This window comes from Leuresthes tenuis, unplaced genomic scaffold (assembly GCF_036924035.1).
Source record: "Leuresthes tenuis unplaced genomic scaffold, fLeuTen1.0.hap1 SCAF_18, whole genome shotgun sequence".
NCBI classification, from domain to species: Eukaryota; Metazoa; Chordata; class Actinopteri; order Atheriniformes; family Atherinopsidae; genus Leuresthes; species Leuresthes tenuis.
Genome location: NW_027325372.1, coordinates 29,557,990 through 29,578,506, shown reverse-complemented (window position 1 = coordinate 29,578,506; position 20,517 = coordinate 29,557,990). Strand labels below are relative to the sequence as shown.

General features: G+C 41.9%; 2 non-coding genes and 1 pseudogene across 2 annotated transcripts; all 3 read left to right on the top strand.

The window, feature by feature from the left end:
- Positions 1–3,399: 3,399 nt before the first annotated feature.
- LOC140275934 (U2 spliceosomal RNA) lies at positions 3,400–3,590 on the top strand. Its single transcript, XR_011908634.1, has one exon. It is a non-coding gene; the product is annotated as a U2 spliceosomal RNA (small nuclear RNA).
- A 387-nt stretch (positions 3,591–3,977) lies between these two features.
- Positions 3,978–4,091, top strand: LOC140275860 (U5 spliceosomal RNA). The gene has a single exon (XR_011908569.1). It is a non-coding gene; the product is annotated as a U5 spliceosomal RNA (small nuclear RNA).
- Positions 4,092–4,366: 275 nt separating this feature from the next.
- Positions 4,367–4,480, top strand: LOC140276213 (U2 spliceosomal RNA; annotated as a pseudogene).
- Positions 4,481–20,517: the final 16,037 nt, after the last annotated feature.

Below are 20,517 nucleotides of genomic sequence, written 5' to 3'. Positions count from 1 at the left end.
CTAAGATCTATTTTAAGTTCTTTGCCATCAGTGAGATGACATAGTTTACAAAGTGTGTCAAATTATCACTGAAGATCTTTTCAGGAATTTCAAATCTAGAAATGAGTTATTTTACGCGTGATTTTGCTACAGAGAGTGCATCTGCTTGTGCACATGGAAATATTTCAGACCATTTGGTAAAAACCTCTGTTGTCACTGAGCAGAATCGTTTCCCTTAACATTAATTTAGTTCAATGAAATCTACACAGTAATGAAATAATGAAATCCAAACAAATATGTTGAAAAAGATACACTGGCTTAGGGAATTATCTTCGTTTTGGTCTTAGATTGCCCTGTGGAATGTATTTTGCACATATTTGACCTGCTAGACAAAACTTTATTAATTTATTTATTCTAAAAAAAAAATTCAATAATTAGTAAAACCATATGCTGTAAAAACCTTGTTCATTATTGCTTCCATCCCTCCTGTTGAGACATGACATGGTCCGTGGCTCAATACTGCAGCATATTTAAACAAATTCTTTGGCAGTATGGTTTTCCTTCCGGTCATTCATACGAGTCTATTGTAGATGGCAATTGAATAACATCTAATAATGCTAAAATATTTGTAGTTTATACATTTAGCTGTGGATGTCAACATACCTGTTTTTCCAATGCTGTGTTAACACATGTACAGTTGAGAAGGCATACTGACTGTCAGTGTAAACGTTAACAACCTTTTTGTTATTTAATTTACAAGCTTCAGTTAAAGCTACCAATTCGACTGCTTGAACAGAGTAATTTTTTGGGAGTGGTTGTTTTAAGAAAACTTCAGTTTCTGTTACTACTGCTAATCCTGTAGCATTTGTGCCATCAGGGTTTTTTGCTTGACCTGTTGAATAAATATAGTTATTTCTGCATTTTCATAACGTATATCAGTTAAGTCTGGCCTGGGTAAAACACTGATGGTTATTTCTGACATGCAATCATGAGGCTTTCCATCTGTGGGGTAGGTAGCAGTGTGGATGGATTAAGTGTAGCACATCTCTCGACAACAAGGTTAGGCTGTGAAAGAAGAACTGTTATGTAGGAGAGATGTCTGGTAAAGATATTTTGTTAAGTAACCATATCACAGCCCCTGCATGAGGTACCTTAAGTGTTAATGGGTGAAATAACACCATTATTGTTGATGCCTGCACTGCCAATGGCTTCTGGCCATTGATTCAAAAGTACGATCTCGTCCCTTTTTCCCCCTTTCAGTGGACACTGGCCCCTAATTACCGCAATTCAGCAGGGGGTCTTTCATTAGGAGTACTGGACTCCCCCGTGCACGGTTTCAGCTCCGACCCTGGAAAGCGGAAAAAACGTTGAGATCTGGTTTGAGGACCCAATTGTTGAGAAAAGTCTCTCAATGAGACTCAGAGTTGCTGGAGTCAGTTAATGCAAATGTTTAATCTTGCAGCAAGTTCAAGAATGTGTGTGTGTATGGGTGTATGTGTGCGAACGTGTGTGAGTTTGTGTGTGTGAGAGTTTAAAGAACCTGTTATCCACAGGCAGGTCTTAACTAGTATGGCACAGGTCCAGCCTGTCTCATCTTTTTTGGAAGGTCCAGCGCTCGGCCGTAACCCTTCTGTCTGTTTGGACTCTCACATACATTCGGTTAATCATAGAAAAACGAGAACAAAACTTTTTAGCCCCTTAAATTCATAAAACAGACATGGTGCAGTTATTTCCATTCTAGAAAATAAGAGTAATCAACACCATTCCTATAAATTCTGGATATTCTAACAATCTGAATCTTTTTTAAATGTTCGATGAAGCCCTTTGCTGTTCTGTTTAGAGACTCAGCTGATCATAAACCAAGTTTTGCTCTTGAACCAAGCTTCTAAACTCTTCACCTTTTTCATTTCTCAGTTAGTATTCACTTTAAAACTGATTAAAAGAAAAATTAAATTAATGCCTATCAACAAATGTGGGATCTAAACTCTAGTGCTTTCTCTAAAATAATTTCCTTTCTCAATTCAGAAATGTGTGTGTGTAAGTCACAACACCCGTGACACCAAAACGGCTTTCTTTTCTCTCTTTTCTCTACACTCTGCACTGTGAGCACACACACCAAATCAGAAAGGCTTTTTTCTCTCTTTTCTACATTATGGACTGTGGGGACAGTCCATAATGTGTGCCAGGGCGTTGTCTCACGTATTAGATTATGCTTAAGATACGAATGGGTTTATCAGTCACATCAGAATCCATACATACTGATCCTCCCGTAATAAAATGGTCGGATCTTATCAAACACACTTTGTTTCTTGTGACAAGTGAGCGAAACAGCGTATACACGTCAAGACACTGAATCAAGTTTGCCACAAGAACTCATAAGTTTGGCAGTATTGCTCTGCCGTCAGCAATCACACACCCATTTTATTTTCATGAGACATGTGCAGGCACCTGTTCATCTACTGTTCTATCACTATGAATTAGTTTATCTATTATCAATAAGGATACTTCTACAACTACTATCAAAGTATGTCCGGACTTCTTATGTTGTCAGTTGCTATATATGAATAAGTGGGTTGCTACTGAAAAGCATTAAGCATGTCACACAGCCCAAACATATAACATTTCAGGACACACCACACAGTTAACAACCACAGTGAAGCGTGTCAAAGCCCAAACATGTAACATTCAACAGGACACTTACACAACACATTCAAATCAAACAGTCAGACAACATACAAGAACATATACCCCAGCCGGCATTGCTCCCTGCCTATTTTCCTACAACTCACTATGTGTGCGCACACCTTTATTCACAAACTCTTCAACTTATACTCTTTTACCGAAGCTGCTACAGCTCGATTGGCCAAATACCCTTAGATCCTATTTCGGTGAATTTGACATCTGCCTTGTATGTAACAGATTAGCGGTTTAGCAGTTTTAATTTAGTTTGAGTGAAGGAATTCATTTTATAGCAAAATCCGAAATCGTGAAGAACTCATGAAAGTAAGCTTATTCTCGGATTCCTGAAACTTTAGATTTGCTCTTTCTTTTACTGCAAAGTACAACGTTGAGCAGCACTAATGAGTTGTTTCTATTTTTGGCAGGCTTTACCTTTGCGGATGAAGCCCTTTCTGTCTGTGCAAAAGAAATCTTGTTACTGTGCAGAGTGACTTCTCTGAGTAGAGTCGCCTTACTTGTTGCGACTGTGCCGATGTTCGAAGCTGGAGTGCAAAGTTGTTGCTTGAATGGTGCTCGCTGGAGCGTGTGGTAGTGTAAAGTTATACCATTTAAAAGGGCTGAAGAGTGCTCAGTGCAGCGGGTGGGCGGAGGTGCAAAGTGACACTATGGCCATAAAAAGAACACCGCTACAAGTGCGCATTGTGCCAGGAAGGGCCCTCGGACGTGAACCAGTGGACAGTTATCGCTTCTCGGTCTTTTGGCTAAGATCAAGTGTAGTATCTGTTCTTATCAGTTTAATGTCTGATATGTCCTCTATGCGAGGACTACATATTAAATGGATTTTTATCAATAGGAGTTGAAAAAGGAGCTTGCTCCGTTCACTCCAAGCATCGACCCGGTACTGCAGTGCCGCTGGGAACGGTACGCTCTCCTCTGCTCTTGTGAAAAAGCAAACAGAGGTGCAGGATGGAAGTTTCTTTTAATCTGCTGAGAAAAGAGAGTGAATGCGAAGCAGACTTTAACACGGCTCTGGGAGCGAGCCGAGTGCGGGCTAACCGGGACAATTGCTTAAAAGAAACGCGACACCGAATGAGCAGTCAGAACAAAGCCTCAATACGGTGTTCCCGTGTTGTTTGTGGCTGCCTTGTCTTTTGCACAGAGTAAAAGACAAGGCAGCCATCGAATAGGGCCCGATTGTTCCTACTTGGTCAGCCGAGGAGCAAGGGGGGGAGCAAGCGTCTCAACCAAGCAAAGCTCACCATGGGGAAGGTGGCTATGCCAACTAGCCTGATGCCCTGCTCCCACAGTGATGGATAATCGTACACTGGTTTCTCTTTATAATGTACAAGTCTTTCGCCTTTTACTAAAGACTTCCGTGGAGAGCAGCACTAATGAATTGTTTCTATTTTTGGCAGGCTTTACCTTTGCGGGTGAAGCCCTTTCTGTCTGTGCAAAAGAAATCTTGTTACTGTGCAGAGTGACTTCTCTGAGTAGAGTCGCCTTACTTGTTGCGACTGTGCCGATGTTGCTTGAATGGTGCTCGCTGGAGCGTGCGGTAGTGTAAAGTTATACCATTTAAAAGGGTTGAAGAGTGCTCAGTGCAGCGGGTGGGCGGAGGTACAAAGTGACACTATGGCCATAAAACGAACACCGCTACAAGTGCGCATTGTGCCAGGAAGGGCCCTCGGACGTGAACCAGTGGACAGATATCGCTTCTCGGCCTTTTGGCTAAGATCAAGTGTAGTATCTGTACTTATCAGTTTAATATGTGATATGTCTATGCAAGGACTACATATTAAATGGATTTTTAGCAATAGGATTTGAAAAAGGAACGGTGCGCTCTCCTCTGCTCTTGTGAAAAAGCAAACAGCGGTGCAGGATGGAAGTTTCAGGGAGCCTAAGATGAAACTTTCTTTTAATCTGCTGATAAAAGAGAGTGAATGCGAAGCAGACTTTAACACGGCTCTGGGAGCGAGCCGAGTGCGGGCTAACCAGGAGAATTGCTTGAAAGAAACGCGACACCGAATGAGCGGTCAGAACAAAGCCTCAATACGGTGTTCCTGTGGTGTTTTTATAAAATGCGGTGTAAAAAAAGGTGTGAATGCCCCATAGAAAACTAAACGGTGGAGCGGAAGTGTTCGGCTGCAAGAAGGTGTGAATGTCCGACTATATTTGGTGAAAAGCAGGTGAAGCAAGGTCTGAATGCCCAACCTTACATCATCAAAAGTGAGATCAGAGGTTTTTGGCTGCAAGAAGGCCATAGTTTGCCAAAAGCGGGTAAGGTGCGAATGATCGGCTAAATATCAACAAAAGTGGGGGCGGAGGTCTTCGGATGCAAGTGGGTGTGAATATCCCACCATACAAGTATGGTGGAGAGGAAGCTGTGAATGGCCGACCATAGTTTGCAAAAAGCGGGTGAGAAAAGGTGCAAATGCCCAACCATACATCATCAAAAGCAGGACTGGATGTGTTCGGCTAAAAGAAGGTTTGAATGTACGAGCATAGTTTGTAAAAAGCGGGTAAGAAAAGGTTCGAATGCCCGAACATACACCATCAAAAGAGGGAGCGGAGGTGTTCCGCCATAAGAAGGTGTGAATGTCCGACCGTAGTTGGTAAAAAGCGGGTAAGAAAAGGTTAAAATACCCGACCGTACACAATCAATAGCGGGAAGGGATGTGTTCGGCTACAACAAGGTGTGAAAGTCCGACCATGTTTTGTAAAAAGCGGTTAAGAAAAGGTGCGAATGCCCGACAATGTATGATCAAAAGAGGGAACAGAGGTTTTCGGCTGCAAGAAGGTCTAAATGTCCAACCATAATTTGTAAAAACCGGGGAAGAAAAGGCTCCGAAGCCCAACTATACACCATCAAAAGCGGGAGCGGAGGTGTTCAGCTGCAAGAAGGTCTGAATGTCCATCAATAATTGCTAGAAAACATGAAAAAAAATTTTCGAATATCCAACCGCACATGATCATAAGTGGGAGAAGAGGTGTTCAGCTGCAAGGTGTGAATGTCCACCCATAATTCCTCAAAAATGGGTAAGAAAAGGTGCGAATGCCCAACCATACATCATCAAAAGAAGAAGTGGATGTGTTCTGCTACAAGAAGGTTTGAATGTCCGACCATAGTTTGTAAAAAGTGGGTAAGAAATAGTTCGAATGCCCGAACATACACCATCAAAAGGGTTTTGATGTTGGGCTTTGACACGCTTCACTGTGGTTGTTAACTGTGTGGTGTGTCCTGAAATGTTATATGTTTGGGCTGTGTGACATGCTTAATGCTTTTCAGTAGCAACCCACTTATTCATATATAGCAACTGACAACATAAGAAGTCCGGACATACTTTGATAGTAGTTGTAGAAGTATCCTTATTGATAATAGATAAACTAATTCATAGTGATAGAACAGTAGATGAACAGGTGCCTGCACATGTCTCATGAAAATAAAATGGGTGTATGATTGCTGACGGCAGAGCAATACTGCCAAACTTATGAGTTCTTGTGGCAAACTTGATTCAGTGTCTTGACGTGTATACGCTGTTTCGCTGACTTGTCACAAGAAACAAAGTGTGTTTGATAAGATCCGACCATTTTATTATTGGAGGATCAGTATGTATGGATTCTGATGTGACTGATAAACCCATTCGTATCTTAAGCATAATCTAATACGTGAGACAACGCCCTGGCACACAATAAAAAAAAAAAGAGAGAGAGCGGTTTTGTGTCCCCACAGTCCTTTCTGATTTGGTGTGTGTGCTCACAGTGCAGAGTGTAGAGAAAAGAGAGAAAAGAAAGCCGTTTTGGTGTCACGGGTGTTGTGACTTACACACACACATTTCTGAATTAAGAAAATAAATTATTTTAGAGAAAGCACTAGAGTTTAGATCCCACATTTGTTGATAGGCATTAATTTAATTTTTCTTTTAATCAGTTTTAAAGTGAATACTAACTGAGAAATGAAAAAGGTGAAGAGTTTAGAAGCTTGGTTCAAGAGCAAAACTTGGTTTATGATCAGCTGAGTCTCTAAACAGAACAGCAAAGGGCTTCATCGAACATTTAAAAAAGATTCAGATTGTTAGAATATCCAGAATTTATAGGAATGGTGGTGATTACTCTTATTTTCTAGAATGGAAATAACTGCACCATGTCTGTTTTATGAATTTAAGGGGCTAAAAAGTTTTGTTCTCGTTTTTCTATGATTAACCGAATGTATGTGAGAGTCCAAACAGACAGAAGGGTTACGGCCGAGCGCTGGACCTTCCAAAAAAGATGAGACAGGCTGGACCTGTGCCATACTAGTTAAGACCTGCCTGTGGATAACAGGTTCTTTAAACTCTCACACACACAAACTCACACACGTTCGCACACATACACCCATACACACACACATTCTTGAACTTGCTGCAAGATTAAACCTTTGCATTAACTGACTCCAGCAACTCTGAGTCTCATTGAGAGACTTTTCTCAACAATTGGGTCCTCAAACCAGATCTCAACGTTTTTTCCGCTTTCCAGGGTCGGAGCTGAAACCGTGCACGGGGGAGTCCAGTACTCCTAATGAAAGACCCCATGCTGAATTGCGGTAATTAGGGGCCAGTGTCCACTGAAAGGGGGAAAAAGGGACGAGATCGTACTTTTGAATCAATGGCCAGAAGCCATTGGCAGTGCAGGCATCAACAATAATGGTGTTATTTCACCCATTAACACTTAAGGTACCTCATGCAGTGGCTGTGATATGGTTACTTAACAAAATATCTTTACCAGACATCTCTCCTACATAACAGTTCTTCTTTCACAGCCACACCTTGTTGTCGAGAGATGTGCTACACTTAATCCATCCACACTGCTACCTACCCCACAGATGGAAAGCCTCATGATTGCATGTCAGAAATAACCATCAGTGTTTTACCCAGGCCAGACTTAACTGATATACCTTATGAAAATGCAGAAATAACTATATTTATTCAACAGGTCAAGCAAAAAACCCTGATGGCACAAATGCTACAGGATTTGCAGTAGTAACAGAAACTGAAGTTTTCTTAAAACAACCACTACCAAAAAATTACTCTGTTCAAGCAGTCGAATTGGTAGCTTTAACTGAAGCTTGTAAATTAAATAACAAAAAGGTTGTTAACGTTTACACTGACAGTCAGTATGCCTTCTCAACTGTACATGTGTTAACACAGCATTGGAAAAACAGGTATGTTGACATCCACAGCTAAATGTATAAACTACAAATATTTTAGCATTATTAGATGTTATTCAATTGCCATCTACAATAGACTCGTATGAATGACCGGAAGGAAAACCATACTGCCAAAGAATTTGTTTAAATATGCTGCAGTATTGAGCCACGGACCATGTCATGTCTCAACAGGAGGGATGGAAGCAATAATGAACAAGGTTTTTACAGCATATGGTTTTACTAATTATTGAATTTTTTTTTTTAGAATAAATAAATGAATTAAGTTTTGTCTAGCAGGTCAAATATGTGCAAAATACATTCCACAGGGCAATCTAAGACCAAAACGAAGATAATTCCCTAAGCCAGTGTATCTTTTTCAACATATTTGTTTGGATTTCATTATTTCATTATTGTGTAGATTTCATCGAACTAAATTAATGTTAAGGGAAACGATTCTGCTCAGTGACAACAGAGGTTTTTACCAAATGGTCTGAAATATTTCCATGTGCACAAGCAGATGCACTCTCAGTAGCAAAATCACGCGTAAAATAACTCATTTCTAGATTTGAAATTCCTGAAAAGATCTTCAGTGATAATTTGACACACTTTGTAAACTATGTCATCTCACTGATGGCAAAGAACTTAAAATAGATCTTAGAAACCACTGTGATATAGAAGGTTTCGCTAACACATTGGAATTGTTTTACTATTTACATATGCATGTGCAGTGAAGAATTGCTTGCTGCTGATAAATGCAAAGAAGAACAGCTTACACATAGATGCTCACATATAGGCTGCTGAATGCAATGAAGACCTGCTTATCCAGTAAAGTTCAATGTCAATGTGTAATATTCAATTAGGATTTGCAAAACAGTGAAGTTAAACAATGAATGGGTCCATAGTCGGTATGAGAAGTCTACAGGAATATTTACCTGGGTGTACGTTCAAACAGAGATGAGAAAATTGCGATAAATTATTGTTTGTTTGTTTGTTAGTATGTATATGAATGTTATGTGTATAAACTGTATTGAGTTGTAGTTACTCAGTAGTGTCTCAGTGAAACAACCGACGGGGGAAGCCTTGCGGTGACAACAAAAGCAGTGTTTTACTGATCAGTCAAGTTGCTCCAGTGTACTCCATACAAACTGGTTGGCTACTGAAGGGATAGAAAATGGGGAATACTTGTTTTAAAGCAAACAAGGAATTAGATGGGAAAAATACATGTTTTAACGGGACCCAGACAATATTATATAGATGTCGCCACTGAAGTAAAGAACATTTACGTGGGATGGTGTGAGGGTCCTCGTTTGGCTGACGTTCGCCGATATGCTCGCCATGCTCAGAACCAAGTTGAGACGCGTAAGACAACCAAAAGGGACAAGTGTGAAAAGGAGCTGCATTTGGCAACCATGACCATGTATTACGCAGTTGGTGTAAACAGAGGACGAGGCCGAAGTCGAAGACGTGGACGTGTGGGAGAGGAGGTCGAAATGGGCCACGCCAGAGCTATGATCCGAATATTTGTTTTTACTGTGGCCAGACTGGACACTGGAAGAAGGACTGTCCACAGCTAAATAGTGATGAAATTGGGCAAAAGGCTGACTGAGGGTGGGAGGCAGGTTCTGGACGTCACGCGGCAGCGGAGCCTCCACTAATGGGTGATAGCACAAACACACTCACACATTTTTCCTGCTCTGTGTAGTGAAGCAACGCTTGCCGACTGTGATTCACGTAGTAAAGTTTTGCATGCTATTTCCGTCCTAGAGCAAAGATATTTCTCTCAGAATATAGGAACTTATGTTCATCAGTAGTGACGTCAGGGGAGTTTGATTGTCCTCCAAAGTTAAGTGGAAACCACGTTTACTGTATGTCTGCATCAGGCCAGGTTGTGAAGGAGAAAATGACAATGCCCATTGCGTGTTGTCACTCCCGATGAGCTCTCCTTCAAACACTCATTTTTGTTATCAGAGTTGTGTCCCATTAACCTGATGGGCTGTGATCTCATGTGTAAATTAGGCATTATTTTAACTTCTACACTAGAGGGTGTTAAGGTTATGTTACAGCCTGACAAAGTTTTCACAGCAGTGCAGTTTGATTCATCGGCACTTACATATGCTTATGAGTGGAAACTTCCCAGCTCTCCTTTTTCACAACAACTAGTGGAAGAAGCAAAAGCGTTAGTTTCACCCCTTTCTGATTTCATGCAACCTACTGATTTGCACTGCACATCACACATTTCTTTGGGGCCTGACAATGACTATGAGAAGAAGTGAAAAAATATGTGCGCCTACTTTATTGGCTGTGTCGCTCACTCCAGAGCACTTCGATTTTTTTAATGTTTGTGGTACTCGCCCTCACATTTCCTTGGCCAAACGTACACACTGGCAGTGACAAGGTGTGGGAGAGTTTGTTGCTACATGTCAGAAAGAAATGGAGTGGACTGTTTCACCTGCTGATCCAAATTTGATGTTTTCTGAACGATTGTCAGCATACAAAAAAAACATTTTTGAGTACAATGCATTGTCAAAGAACTGTGGACTTAATTCCTACCACAGAATCACATTTTGAAGCATGTTTTTTATCTGAAACAGATTTGTCTTCGATACCCATGTTGGCTGAAGTGCCCAATGATCTTTGGGCTAAGAGCAAATATGATGTGTACAGTTTTGTACAGGACCTCCAAGCGGTGAATGCTGCAGTTCAGCCACATGCTCCTACTGTGCCCAACCCACACACTATTTTGTCTCAAATTACATCAGATGCACAGTTTTTCTCAGTGGTTGACTTGTCGCCAGTGCACCCTGATAGCCCATTTTGGTTTGCTTTTTAGTTTGAAGGGAGATCTTGGACTTTTACCCGGTTATGCCAGGGGTACTGTGAAAGTCCCACTATTTACAATGCTGCCCTCAAAGCTAGTCTGGATTAACTTCAATCAACCACAGGCTCTGCTCTTTTGCAGTATGTGGATGACATCCTTTTATGTAGTCCATCTAAACAACAGTGTGAAAAAGACCAAATGACTCAAATAACTTTCTTGCTTTCAAAATTTTTCCTCTAGTGACGCTGACTTAGAGAGGGATGAAGATAATCATGTTTAATTGTTCATGTTTTGATTGTTTATCATTGGACCCTTTATTACTATGATGCCTGCATTTTAAACTCACGTTGTGTGCAAATGCAGGCTGATGTTTTACAGATAAAGTTATTATTTTCCTTGTTTCTTTTGGGTTGATTAATATAATGGTATTATTATAATCAAAAGGGAGGAATGTAATGGAAAATAATTCTTATATGCATTGTATTGAGTGTTACTGTGTATAACCTGCAAATGACCGAGCTGCAAGGTACCACCCTGCCCTGTTTTCTTAAATTCCTCTTTACAATGGTGGGCTTGTTATAATGAGATAGCTGCACTTTAGGGGGGGCAGGGTTAGGCTGGTATTTACGAGTGTGTCTGGGTAACCTCAACTGATGGTTGGGGAGGAAAGTTAGAAGAACAATCAATTATACCCAAAAACAGATGACGTGATGAGCGGGCAATATAACTGTGTGTTTTTGCTTCAGTGGTCAGAGCAACTCTGTATTCTGTACTGTGTTGTTCTCTCTTGCAAGATATTATTATTAAAGCCTCTTATCTCCTCACAAGAAAATAACTGACTCCCCAAATGCAAGTGTCAGGACAAATTATCAAACTTCTCCAAGCTTCAGTCTGCAGAGAAGTACAAGACAGGGTTGCTCACTTTCTCCCTCACTTTTTTGCTATTTTCATCAAACCTTTAGCAGCTGCTATCAGACAAGATAGAAATATTAAAGACATCCAACCCCAAAATATTGAGCATAAAATAAGTCTTTATGCTGATGATGTATTACTTTTCCTTCAGAACTCACAGACGTCTCTCACTCACACGATCACACTCATAAATAAATTCTCAGCACTTTCTGACTACTCTATCAATTGGTCTAAGTTCACAGTTCTGCCCATTAACTGTAGGGTCCAGAATATACCTGCGATCACTTTACAGTCAGGAAATATTAGATATTTAGGCATAAACATTTCCTCCAGGCTCTCAGAGCTAACAAAGCTAATTTATGTGCAATTATTAAAGACAGTAGAGGACAATCTCTCTCGTTAGAAGTCCTTACCTATATCACTTATGGAGAGAGTTACAACCATTAAAATGATGATACTACCAAAAGTTAACTATTTGTTCTCAATGATCCCCATAAAACCAACCTGCTACTTGGTTTAAGTCACTAGATTCATGCATCTCCAAATTTCTGTGGAAAAACAAACCACCACGTATTAGTTTAAAAACCCTACAGAAGACCAAGGACAGTGGTGGATTAGATTTACCTAATTTTCAGCACTATTCCTTAGCCAATAGGTTACGGTATATATCAAAATGGTTTAAACCTAGCCCAATAGATGAACATGGATAAATATAGAACAAGCATTGTGTGATAATCTGGAAATCTCTGACCTGCCACTTATTAGTCAAAACGTAAAAAATCACAAATGTTTCAAGAGCATTAACATCAGCACCTCTCTGACAGCCTGGTGGGAATTTCTTAAAATAACAAAGTCTTCACTTGTCCCGTGTAAGCTTACACCCATCTGGAACAATCCTGACATCCTGCAAAACAAAAAAATGCTAAACTTTACTCTCTGGAAGATCAAAGGAATCAAACATCTGGAACATATAATCCAAAATGGACATTTTATTTCATTTGATGAGCTCATATCACAACATGAGATAGGCAGCAATAAATTCCTAGAATATCAACAACTTAAGTCTATAATAACAAAGAAATATATCCTCCACCAACCAGACTTACAACTCCCGATTAGGGTAGCAGAATTTCTAAGCATCTGCACCCCAAAACTACTATCAAAAATATATAAATTATTGTCTAAGATAGATGACACAATGTCTCTACCGTCCTCAAAATGGGAGGCAGATTTATCCATCAGTTCTAGTCATAGCTTCTGGCCACAAATATGTTTGAACACCTTCAGAATGACTCAAAATCCTAATTTACAGCTCATACAATACAAAATTCTTCATAGAACACACTATACAGGACAAAGGATGTTCAGGATGGGTCTAACACACTCAAACATCTGCTCACATTGCACAGATAACACACCTGATGATTATGCACACGCTTTGTGGTTTTGTGCGCCTGTCCAGAAGTTCTGGCTTGAAGTCTGTGCGGACCTATCAACATGGCTAAAGTGTAGCATTCCTGCATGCCCCACACTGTGCATACTGGGTGACTTAGACAACATCAACGTGGAATTTAGCTTAGCACACATGATCCTCACAGTGTTATGTATAGCAAAGAAAACTATTCTCATGAACTGGAAAGCGAAGAACAATCTGTGTATTAACCAGTTTAGAAATCGCTCTGGGCGGTTGGGTGTGTGCTGGGGGGGGCTGTGTGGCTTCGGGCGTCTGGTGGTCTCTCGGGTCGTGGGGACCGGGTTGGTCATTGCTGGGGGGGACTGTGTGTCGGGCTTGGAGGGCAGTTTTGGGGGCTTGCGGGTTGGGTTGTCTTGCGGTGTGGGGCGGGGTCCCTTAGGGGCCTTGGGGTGGTGGCTGCTGGCTCTGTACCGGGTGACCGGGCCGCTCTGGCGTGGGTGGTGGAGCTGGGCCTTGACCTGGTGGCTTGCCGCTGCCTTGTGCCCGGGGCGGGGCCCTGCCTGTGCCTGGGGGGTCTGGGTTGCCCTGGACATGCCACAGTATGCGTGGGTTGGTGCAGGTCCTGGTGCCGGGCTTGTTGCTCTGGGAACTCGAAGGTGTCCGCAGGTGGTTGTTTTTTTAGGGTGTTGGGGCGTGCGGTGAGGGGGAGGGGGTCTGTGTGGAGGTGTGCTTTTCCCCTGTTGGGAGGGGCCTGGGGGGGCCTGGGTGATGGTGGGTCTCAGGCCCGGGCTGCTGCGACTGGTGTAATAAGAATAAGCTTCTTTTCACGAGTTCTACACAATTCCGGATTTTGATATAAAATTAATTCCTTCACTCAAACCAAGTTAAAACTGCTTTGTCCTTCATATTTATCCATGTCTAAATAGCTTTAAACAAAAAAGAACGTTGTACTTTGCAGGATAGGAAAGAACAACACTAAACCTTTAGGAATCCGAGAATAAGCTTATTTTCACGAGTTCTACACAATTTCAGATTTTGTTCTAAAATGAATTCCTTCACTCAAACCAAGTTAAAACTGCTTTGTCCTTCATATTTTTGCATGTCTAAATAGGTTTCAGGCATAAAATTCTTCATATTACCCTGTTTGTGAAAGAAGCATACTTGTGATGGAGCAATACACTCCTTTTGGGTAACCTAAACTGATGGTTGGGGAGGAAAGTTAGAAGAACAATCAACTATCAACCAAAGACAGATGACGTGATGAGCGGGCAATATAACTGTGTGTTTTTACTTCAGTGGTCAGTGCAACTCTGTATTCTGTACTGTGTTGTTCTCTCTTTCAAGATATTATTATTAAAGCCTCTTATCTCCTCAGAAGAAAATAACTGACTCTGTGCGTTACTAAATTTCCACCACAATTTTGGCGTCACAAACAGGATCCCTCGACTGGTGTCTCTGGACCGGATCGCAGTGCATGGCCAGCCTGGACTGAAGTAGCTGTTCCAGCCTCATACCTCCAAGGCCTTTTCTGAGAGAGAGGACTGGCAGGTCCTTTTCCTGAATACCAGCGCTGGGATCATTTTTGAAATATGATAGTCTGAGACGATAGGACTGCTTTTTAGTTTTTATTTGAATAAAAGAGGGTTTCCCGGTTGTGTCATTAGCGAGACAGAGATTTCATGGGTAAGTGAAACTTTTGAAGCAGTCCGAAGAAGTGTGAAGTACTCCGAAGAAGTGTGAGTACAGATTAAGGTCCTCATTGGAGACGTCCTTTGAGTGAAGGAATATATTTCCCCATTCCAAGTCTGAGAATGGGAAACAGTAGGTCTCAGACTTTTGACCCTACCGGGGGACCTGAGCATGATTAAATGAAAAAGACATATGGTCCAGAGGTTTTCCACCAGAAGGTTCTTTTAGTATGTTAGAAATAAGAAAGTTTTGCAAATATGAGAAAGAGATGAAGCAAAAAAAAGAAAATTAAGTTTAAATAAGAAGTAAGAAAGGTATAGAATTTTGGAAAAAATAAAGTGTATTAAGAGAAAGAAAGGAAAATGTTAAACAAATGCCATGACGGAATGATGATAATAATTTAGTATTAGCTGTGCCGGATCCAGACCTGGACTCCTGCCCTCCACGACGCCTGCAACAACAACAGCCAGCCCTGCCACAAGCCTCTGGCTCTCGGGAAGAAGGGACTTCTTCCATCCTCCCTCGGGAAGAAATTCCATCATTCTCACAACATCAGTTACATAGGTCTGATGATGAGGAAAAGGAAGACGTTTGGTTCTCCAGCGTACCTGCCCAAGAACTTTTAACGCAAGTGACAAAAATCCTTTACCCACAATCTGGACTTCAGAGATCTAAACGTGAGAAAAAACAAAACCAGATTCAAACCATGCCTATGGTTAAAGTTGCAGTTCCCACTGGACCATTACTGGTTTATCGACCCTGGACTGAGACTGACATCATGGAAGCATAACAATGCTTACCAGATCCAGAGATTTCTGGACCCCATTTTGCTGACGAGTTGCGAGATTTCTGCGCACAATTCTGCCTGACTGGGGTTGAATTGCGTCGCATATTGGCAAAAAAGTTCAAACCGACCGACCTCGGCAAAATAGAGGCCAGTATGCTACAACTGGATTTGCGACCTACCAACAGTGAACGAGGACATAATGATAACGCTCAATATGAAGCAGCCATCCAAAGACTGTGTCAAGCCATCACCACTCAATTTCCAACCAAAATCAATATGTCCCACATTTACATCTGCAAACAGAAACCTGGTGAAGGGACTGATGATTTTGTACACCGCATCCTTGAGAAATTCAGCAAGCACAGCGGTCATCAGAGACCAAGGGATTTGGGTAATGAATCAGGACCATGGGAGAGTATTGCATGCAATGGAATGTCCGACCATAGTTGGTAAAAAGCGGGTAAGAAAAGGTTAAAATACCCGACTGTACACAATCAATAGTGGGAGCGTATGTGTTCGGCTACAAGAAGGTGTGAAAGTCCGACCATGGTTTGTAAAAAGCGGGTAAGAAAAGGTTAAAATACCCGACTGTACACAATCAATAGTGGGAGCGTATGTGTTCGGCTACAAGAAGGTGTGAAAGTCCGACCATGGTTTGTAAAAAGCGGGTAAGAAAAGGTGCGAATGCCCGACAATGTATGATCAAAAGAGGGAGCGGAGGTTTTCGGCTGCAAGAAGGTCTGAATTTCCAACCATAATTTTTTTTAAAACGGGGAAGAAAATAATCGAAAGCCCGACTATACACCATCAAAAGCGGGAGCGGAGGTGTTCAGCTGCAAGAAGGTCTGAATGTCCATCAATAATTGCTAGAAAACATGAAAGGAAATTTTCGAATATCAAACCGCACATGATCATAAGCGGGAGAGGAGGTGTTCAGCTGCAGGAAGGTTTGAATGTCCACCCATAATTCCTGAAAAATGGGTAAGAAAAGGTGTGAATGTCCAACTATACATCATCAAAAGCAGGTGTGAATGTTAGATCATAATTTGCAAAAAGCTGATGAGAAAGGGTGAGAATGCCCGAACATACACCATCAAATGCAGGAGCGGAGGTGTTCGGCTGTAAGGAGGTGTGAATCTCCGACCATAATTGCTGAAAAATGTGTTAGAAAAGGTAAGAATGCCGGACCATACATCATCAAAAGCGGGAGAGGTGGTGTTCGGCTGCAAGTAGGTGTGAATGTCCAGCCATAATTACTCACAAACGGGTAAGAAAAGGTAGTATTGCCAGACCATACATGATCAAAACAGGGAGCGGAGGTGGTTCGGCTGCAAGAAGGTGTGAATGTCCGACTAAAGTTCAAATATATTAACAAAAGCGGAAGGAGAGGTCTTCGGATGAGAGTGGTTGAGAATTTCCAACCATAATCTATAAAATGCGGTGAAAAAAAAGGTGTGATAGAACACTAAAAGGTGGAGCGGAAGTGTTCGGCTGCAAGAAGGTGTGAATGTCCGACTATATTTGGTGAAAAGAAGGGGAAGCAAGGTCTGAATGCCCAACCTTACATCATGAAAAGCGAGATCAGAGGTGTTTGGCTGAGAGAAGGCCACAGTCTGCGATGCAATAATTAAAGGCCTCATGCCAGATGTCGCCACTGAAGTAAAGAACATTTACGTGGGATGGTGTGAGGGTCCTCGTTTGGCTGACGTTCGCCGATATGCTCGCCATGCTCAGAACCAAGTTGAGACGCGTAAGACAACCAAAAGGGACAAGTGTGAAAAGGAGCTGCATTTGGCAGCCATGACCATGTATTACGCAGTTGGTGTAAACAGAGGATGAGGCGGAAGTCGAAGACGTGGACGTGTGGGAGAGGAGGTCGAAATGGGCAACGCCAGAGCTATGATCCGAATATTTGTTTTTACTGTGGCCAGACTGGACACTGGAAGAAGGACTGTCCACAGCTGAAAAGTGATGAAATTGGGCAAAAGACTGACTGAGGGTGGGAGGCAGGTTCTGGACGTCACGCGGCAGCGGAGCCTCCACTAATGGGTGATAGCACAAACACACTCACACATTTTTCCTGCTCTGTGTAGTGAAGAAACGCTTGCCGACTGTGATTCACGTAGTAAAGTTTTGCATGCTATTTCCGTCCTAGAGCAAAGATATTTCTTTCAGAATATAGGAACTTATGTTCATCAGTAGTGACGTCAGGGGAGTTTGATTGTCCTCCAAAGTTAAGTGGAAACCACGTTTACTGTATGTCTGCATCAGGCCAGGTTGTGAAGGAGAAAATGACAATGCTTCTACACCAGAGGGTGTTAAGGTTATGTTACAGCCTGACAAAGTTTTCACAGCAGTGCAGTTTGATTCATCGGCACTTACATATGCTTATGAGTGGAAACTTCCCAGCTCTCCTTTTTCACAACAACTAGTGGAAGAAGCAAAAGTGTTAGTTTCACCCCTTTCTGATTTCATGCAACCTACTGATTTGCACTGCACATCACACATTTCTTTGGGGCCTGACAATGACTATGAGAAGAAGTGAAAAAATATGTGCGCCTACTTTATTGGCTGTGTCGCTCACTCCAGAGCACTTCGATTTTTTTAATGTTTGTGGTACTCGCCCTCACATTTCCTTGGCCAAACGTACACACTGGCAGTGACAAGGTGTGGGAGAGTTTGTTGCTACATGTCAGAAATAAATGGAGTGGACCGTTTCACCTGCTGATCCAAATTTGATGTTTTCTGAACGATTGTCAGCATACAAAAAAACATTTTTGAGTACAATGCATTGTCAAAGAACTGTGGACTTAATTCCTACCACAGAATCACATTTTGAAGCATGTTTTTTATCTGAAACAGATTTGTCTTCGATACCCATGTTGGCTGAAGTATCCAATGATCTTTGGGCTAAGAGCAAATATGATGTGGGGTTGATAAAAGGCTGTGAACCAGTAATTGTCACCCCTAAATCAGACTTTTGTCCATGTAAAAAACAATACCCTTTTAAACCTGAAGCAATTAAAGGGATTAAACCTGTTTTTCAATCTTTTCAGAAAACAGGCGTTATTATTCCTTTTGAAAATTCACCTGTGCTTACTCCATTGTTTCCTGTTAAAAAGATTAAAGATGCTGGCCAGCCAGATGAATGGCGTTTTGTACAGGACCTCCAAGCGGTGAATGCTGCAGTTCAGCCACATGCTCCTACTGTGCCCAACCCACACACTATTTTGTCTCAAATTCCATCAGATGCACAGTTTTTCTCAGTGGTTGACTTGTCGCCAGTGCACCCTGATAGCCCATTTTGGTTTGCTTTTTAGTTTGAAGGGAGATCTTGGACTTTTACCCGGTTATGCCAGGGGTACTGTGAAAGTCCCACTATTTACAATGCTGCCCTCAAAGCTAGTCTGGATTAACTTCAATCAACCACAGGCTCTGCTCTTTTGCAGTATGTGGATGACATCCTTTTATGTGGTCCATCTAAACAACAGTGTGAAAAAGACAGTGAATCTGTTGAAACATCTTCCTTCTTATGGCCATAAAGCCAGCCTTTCTAAGTTACAGTTTGTACAGGACGAAGTCACCTTTTTGGGTCATGTGATTTCTAAGGATGGGCGCTCACTTTCTCCTAAACGTGTTGCTGCAGTTCAGATCATTCCTAATCCGGTTACTAAAAAACAGCTTATGTCATTCTTAGGTATAACATCTTACTGCAGGAACTTTATTCCTAACTACTCTTTTCTCGAAGCTCTCTTAGGTGCTCTTATCCATGGTAAAGGCAGCTGCAGTTATGACATTCAGCTCTAGTCAGCTGATCGTGTTCCATGTACTCCTGAGGCTGAATCAGCCTTTAGTCAGCTTAAGCTGGCTCTTCAAACAGCACCAACACTTGGCATTCCAGATCCTCATAAACCTTTCATACAGGCAGTTGATGAGAAGCATGGTTGTATGACATCTGTTCTTATGCAGGAACATGGGGCAGGCAAAGGCCAGTGGCTCATTTCTCAGCAAAACTGGACTCTGTGGCTGCAGGCCTGCCTGGTTGTCTTCGTGCTGTTGCAGCTGCAGAGAAAGCTGTCCTGGCCTCCCAAGATATTGTGGGCTACGCTAATTTGACTGTTTTGGTTCCTCATGCTGTTGCCATTATTCTTCTCGAGCAGAAAACTTCACATCTTTCAACTGCTTGTTGGATCAGATACACCTCTGTGCTCCTTGATATGCCAAATGTCACTGTTAAACGTTGTACTGTTCTGAATCCTGCTACTTTGCTTCCGACTCCTGAGGATGGGGAGCCTCATGACGCTCATGAAGCTGTTTTGGAACAAGTTTGTACACCCCGACCTGATCTTTTAGAGACTCCTCTTCCAAACTCTGACATGATTCTTTTTGTAGATGGATCAGCTTTGCGTGATCCAGCCACAGGTACTAACTGTGTTTGGTTTGCAGTATGTTCTTCACATGACACTTTGTTGTCTGGTTCTCTTCCTAAACATTTCTCTGCTCAAACTACTGAGCTTATTGCACTTACTGAAGCTTGTAAGTTGGCAGCTGGTAAGTCTGTCACTATTTACACAGATTCCAGATATGCTTTTGGTGTTGTTCATGACTTTGGTGCGCTGTGGAAACACAGGCATTTCCTTAAATCAGATGGTAAAACTATTCTGAACTCCAAGCAGGTTTCTGATCTTCTTGATGCGATCCTTTTACATACAGCAATCTCGGTCTGTAAGTGTGCGGCTCACACTAACTCAGACGATCCTGTTGCTTGTGGCAATGCCAGAGCTGATGCTGCAGCTAAGCAAGCAGCTAATTTTTTTCCTGTTTTCGCTTCCCTCTCTTTGCAGGCAGAAGACTCCCTCACAGATCTCCATGCTTTGCAAACTTTTGCCTCTACAGATGAAATTTGGTCCTCTGGACGCATTTGGTCCTCTGTGGGTGCAACTCATACGGATGGTGTTTGGATGGGACCTGATGGTAAACCCTGTCTACCTAAACATTTTTTTCCTCATTTTTCAAAATTGACACATGGGTTGAACCATGTGTCAAAAGGGGGGATG